Consider the following 6,000-nt stretch of genomic DNA (forward strand, 5'->3'; position numbering starts at 1 on the left):
GAATGTGGCCCCAGTCTCTCCTTGCTTGTAATGTTTCAGTTGAGAAATCTGGCATTATTCTGATCTGTTTTCCTTTGTATGTAACTTGCTTCTTTCATCTCACAGGTTGTAGAAGGGCCTCTCTAGTTGATATTTTAGTCAGTCTGATGACTGCATGTTGTGACATCTTCCTGTTTGCATTGAATCTCCCAGGGGACCTTTGAGTTTCTTGAACTTGTATCTGGAGATTTTTAGCAAGGCCTGGGCAAGTTTCCTCTATTATATCTTCAAATAACTTGTCTAACCCTTCAGTGTTTTCTTCTTCCCCCTCTGGTAAACCTATGACCCTCACATTAGGTTTCTTCACATAATCCCACATCTCTTGTAGACATTGCTCTTTTCTCTTGTTTTTCTGCTCTATTTCTGTGACTGATTTAGTTAAGTGGAAAGTGGTATCTTCAATCTCTGAGATTCTTTCTTCTCTTTGATCCACCCTTTTTTGAGGCTTTCCACTGTGTTTTGTATTTCCCTGAATAAATTCTTTATTTCTAGGTGATTGGATTGATTTTTCTTTAAAGTCTCAATTTCCATAGTGATTCTTTGTTCCAAGTCCTGAATTTTCTTTGTGGTTTCTTTTAGCTGGTTATCCATTTTTTCTTGCATATCATTGAGCTTTCTTACAATCCAATTTTTGGATTCTTCTTCTGTCATTTTAGTGTTTTGGGTTTGTTCAGTCTCCATTTCTTGAGAGCTGGTATATCTCTTAGGAGTAGTGTTTTCGGTGTGAATTTTTGAAGTTCCAGAATTATTTCGCTGAGCTCTCCCCATCTCGATCAGCTGATGGTGCCCAGGGGTCCTCTCTTCTGTAGTTTCTTGATCAGTCACTGGTGGGAGCTCTTCTGACACACTTGAAAGGTTCCCTTGATGGAAGGGCTTACTTGTGGAGCCTACTCTGGCTGCTTGGGGAGGATTTGTTCCTTTACCACAGCCTTGACCGGGGAAGGGGATCCAGCCCCAGCATTTTGACCAACTGGGTGACCTAAACTGTTCTGGGAAGCAAAGTCTTTTATACTGTGTACTTACACACTGCACACAGGCCCAGCGGATTCTCCCTAGATCTGGGGGAGAGTGGGTTTTCTTGTCTCACCCCTCCTCCAGAGCCTACCACTTTCTGCAGGAGAGATGCTGGCTGGGGGAGGAAGTAGCTCCCCAGTCTGCCCTGCACTCCGGCACCCCAGTGGCTACGGCTCCCTTTGGCGTTAGTCTTGTCAGTAGTTCATTGATCGAGCCAGGCCTGGCGAGCAGATCGCAGATTGTGTAGGGGCAGAATTTGTCAGGAGAGTCTCTAGGCTGTGGGAGGGGATCTGGCCACCTCGCCTTATCGCAGCACGGCAGCTGGGCTGTGAACTCCATCAATGGCCACCGCTTGCCCACTCGCAGGGCACCAGCACTGGGGGTGATTGTTTAGGAGGTGGCAGGTGCTGAGTTACAGGTCTGGGTCATCAGGATGCCCCATTGCCTCCTCTATGCTGCCTGCTCGACCATCAGTTCAGCCATAGTTTTCACTCTTACTGACCTGCCCTATGCAGCCTTATTTCCCCAAGGCAGTTCCAGTTTAGAGCCCCTGACTTAGCAAACAGCTCTGTGGGGCTGGCACCACTCATTACCAGAGGCAAGATATCTAACTGCCTCTTTTATCAGTTCAGTTCAGTTTCCTCCCGTCTTGGAGCCGTCCTAGCATGGGGCTCCGGGGAGTTTCCACTAATGACCACACTCTCCAGCACCCTCTTCTCCTGCCTCGATTTTGCATCAATTTCAGACAGGTCCCTGGCTGGGTGGGTGTGAAGGTTGATGGGGAAGCAAGGAGTTCTCCTGTGGGTCTAGTCCCACTTCACCCCCTGGCCCCGCTGGCAGGCACCTTCCCACGCGCCCTATTGTTTGTTTTGCACTCTCCAGAGAATGTGATCTTATCTCCCAATCACCTTGTTTTTCCTTTTTTGAGAGAGTCCCACACTGCACCTGCGGATTCTCGATGCTGTCTTTGTGTAGGGAAATCCACTTGCATGTAGGAGACCAAGATCTATGCCTCCTTCTCTGGGAGCAGGAATGGGGGTGGGGGGTTACCTTTACTCTGCCACTTTTTTCTCCCCTGGGTTGGATCTTTGTCATTTTGTTTGACGATATAATATTTAGTATCCCTGAAAATCCAATCAAGATTTAGGGATATTTCTATATAGAGAATTAAAGAAAAGAAAATAATCATGTTTCACATTTAAAACCACATTCCCTTTAATTGCTCTGTTTACTCATTTAGGCTATTAATTAGATAAAATATTGCCATTTTGTCCCAATAATGACTGTGGTGGGAATAGAACACAAGTGAAAATTTTCAGTTACCCTTTTCCCAAAATAAAGCATGTAAAAACTTGGTGTAGTCAAGCAGATAATTTGATTTTCTTATTTTCTAGTTTATTATTTTCATTATATAAACCCAATAGCCATAAACTAGAATCATGTCAGGATTGAATACCAAGTAAGAGATGTTTCTACCCACAGCCACTTTAATAAATGAAGGACTTAAATTGTCAATAAATGATAAATTTCCATTATTTTTGTATCAGTCCTCTCCTCAGATATTCCCTGTACAGTTAGTGATAAATGGGATAATTTAGTGTCAAAAAGTAATATAATAGTCATTCATTTCTGAGTTGCATTTTTTTAAAAAAAGAAAGAGAATAATGATTTCAAATTAAAAACAAAGAGTTCTCACTCTCTACTCTTCTCAGGCTCTTATCCTAGACAGAAAGATTCTCCATAAAGAACAATGTAGATGAGTAGAGCTGTCACAATGGAGCTTTTAGACAGCTTCTACACTGTTTACAGGTTTGAACAGCATACAGGGAGGAAAGTGAAAGTTACCCTGCAGAAACTAAACCACTGTCTATCAGATGTCCATTATTCTAACTGAATTTCATCATATTTGTTGTGTGCCACATGATTTCCAAGTTTGCAATTTGCATGGTAGTTTCTTTTGATTCACAATCTCATATATCGATCAAGTTAAAGCCATTCCAATGGTACATTGGACAGCATTCAGATGTGAAGCTGAAAACTCTCATTCTTTCCCTAAGTAAAAGCTGTCTCCCCCTCCAGGCAGAAGTTCAGAAACGGCTCTCTTTTCAACAGGTTGTGTCAAGATATGTCTATTTGCTATTTATTTTTATAAACAACAAAGTCAATCTAGCACACTAAACACATATTCCGACATCCTAGCTGGGCCAGCACAATCTGCTCTATAAGTGAACAAAGCAGGAATTTGAGCACTGAAAGGAAAAAATAACTTCAAAATTATTCAGTATTAAATTAAGGAAAGGCAGTGAAAATATCACGAACAGTCTTTATGGATTGCTTTATCTAAATTTGTGTTTACCATCTTTCTTTGCAAATGTCTACATTAGAACATATTGCCTATTCTCTCTGCATTTTCAATGTGACTCCTGTTGTGCCCCTTTTTCTCTTCAATACCATAAACAAATCAATCAGATTAAATTTTTCCACTAATAATTTAAAACATAATAAATCAGGTTAAATTCATGTGTTGCTGCTTGCCCCAAAGGTCGATGAGATTCTGCTGATTTTTCCTTTCTGGTAGAGGAGATGATAAATCCATCATTTCTCAGTACAAATGCACAGCCATATTATGAAGTATTCTTCACTGGTGATAATCCATTTACTGTCTTTAATTTCTCTTTTTTTGTTACCTTATGGTTCCACATTTTTGTCCTTTTAATTTTTAAGGTAAAGACTCCTGCAGAAGTTACCTATTTTGCCCCATAAAAATTACTTTTCTGAAGTCGTGCTTCAGAACTAGAAATGCCCCCTACTTTCAGATAAGTAATGTATGTCTTGAAGCTCAAAATTTCCACAAGAAAAATCCTGAGATGAGACATAATCATCAGTGACAGGCTACTTTGCTCATGTTAGATTATGAATGTTTCTAAATTTATCTGTGGCAAATATTAACATGTGAATTCCCAACACCTGAACATCATTCCAATTTAGGATGCTAACACCACTGCCTAAGAAGATAGAGCAGATAATTTGAAGAACCAAAATTCAACCTGGTCTCTCAAACCACTACTCATTTGTCCAACCTCCCTCTCCACTCCAAGCACATACTAGCGACAGTTGTTTATTTCATTCTTCTTGATGTCAATTTTTCAAAAGGAAGCTAGCCTACTCTTTGTAAATCCCACACAAAGAATTACCCAAACAGCATACTGATTCCAAAGGATTCTTGTTTCTCTAACAGGATGATAGAAAATTTCTCTTTTCACATATTCATCTACCAAAAATAATTAATGAGGAGAACGACAGAGGACCTTTTCTTTAAAGTGTCTTCTGATAGTCATGGCTAAGGAAGAAAAAAAAATTTTTTTTCTTACTCAGATGAGACCAAATGAGAATAACTACATAGACTGTAATTCTGTTCATAAAAATATAGGAAATCAAAGGAAACATCTTACAGAAATTTAGTTCCAATGTGAGTAACCTAGATTTTAGGAATGTAGATGACTCTGTTTCTGTGAAACTACTTGCAAAAGTGTTTCCTTATTAAAGATTCAGGCTATATTGGTGTATTCTCATACTCTACATGGATCTTGAATCATATAAAACTAACTCTAGTATAATTTTTTTATTTGTAAAGTATACAAAACATAAAATTTATCATTTTAACTATTTTAACTGTACAATTCAGTGACATTAATAAATTCACCTTGTTGTTCAGCTATCTCTACTATCTATTTTCATAACAGTTTCATCATTTCAAACAGAAATGCTACACGTATTAAACAATAACTCTCCATTACACCATATTTCAAGAGCCTGGAAACCTCTATTCTACTTCTTGTCTCTACAAATTGACTTATTCTAGGCACCTCATATAAGTGTCATCACATATTTCCCTTTTCTGTCTGACTTCACTTAGAATAATGTTTTCATGGTTTTTATCCATGTTGTAGCATGTATCAGAATTTCACTCATTTCTAAGGAATGAAAAAAAATGAATAGGAATATTATAGAAACCATTTCTGAATCATAAGATAGGAAGAAACATGAGATTAACTATAACCGAGGGTATTGCATACATCATTTATTAGCTACATTTACTAAGACTTAGCAGAGTAAATTGGTGTCTTTACTGCATACACTAGCCTGTTTGAAAAATAAAATATGACTTTCTATTAGATTTGTATTTTAGGTTATAGTAATGGAAAAGACTGGAATGGTCATCAAAATAATTCTGTCAATAGTCATTCAATACCCAGACCAATTCAATGCCCATCCACTGGATAATTTTTAAGATTGGAGAGAACAGATGTGGAAAAAAAAGAGATGTAGATAAAACTCTGGAAAAAACAAGTGAAGGGGAAAAAAACAACAACAAAGGGCTATGCACTATCAGTTTAAGCAGTGGATGTCAGAGATTATCATTAATTTATATTCCTTCTTTTATCAGTAATCCTAAATTTAAAAATTATTTTTGATTAGGAAAAGGCAATTTAAACTGTATTCTAAGGAGCCTACATTTGTCTTAAACTGTTACAGCAAGTGTTACAACGGGTAGTTCTGAGGACTAACTGAGTGGCACATGGAGAGTTGGAGTATCAAAGTTTATTCGCCACCGAATTCTGAGCCCCGTCTATCCGATTTTTCCCACTTTTATTAAGTTGGGGTGGTCCAAGGGGTGGGTTATGAGGTGACTAATGCCCACCAGGTAATAGGTTTAGTGTTATGCTGATGCACCAGGTAATACATTAGTTGATGGGCCAAGTAGTAGGTTAATACTATGCTGATGCGAGTCTTCCCTGAGGGATGGGGGTTCCAGATGCCTGATGCACCAATTGATAGATGGGGGTTTTCCTTATCAAAACCCATGCTTTAATTATTTTTCCAAAATTAAGGCACAACAGCATCAAGAGGAAAATTTCTGACCATGCAAAAGTTAAGGGGGAATTG

Source organism: Microcebus murinus, chromosome X (assembly GCF_040939455.1).
Source record: "Microcebus murinus isolate Inina chromosome X, M.murinus_Inina_mat1.0, whole genome shotgun sequence".
In the NCBI taxonomy this organism is placed as follows: domain Eukaryota; kingdom Metazoa; phylum Chordata; class Mammalia; order Primates; family Cheirogaleidae; genus Microcebus; species Microcebus murinus.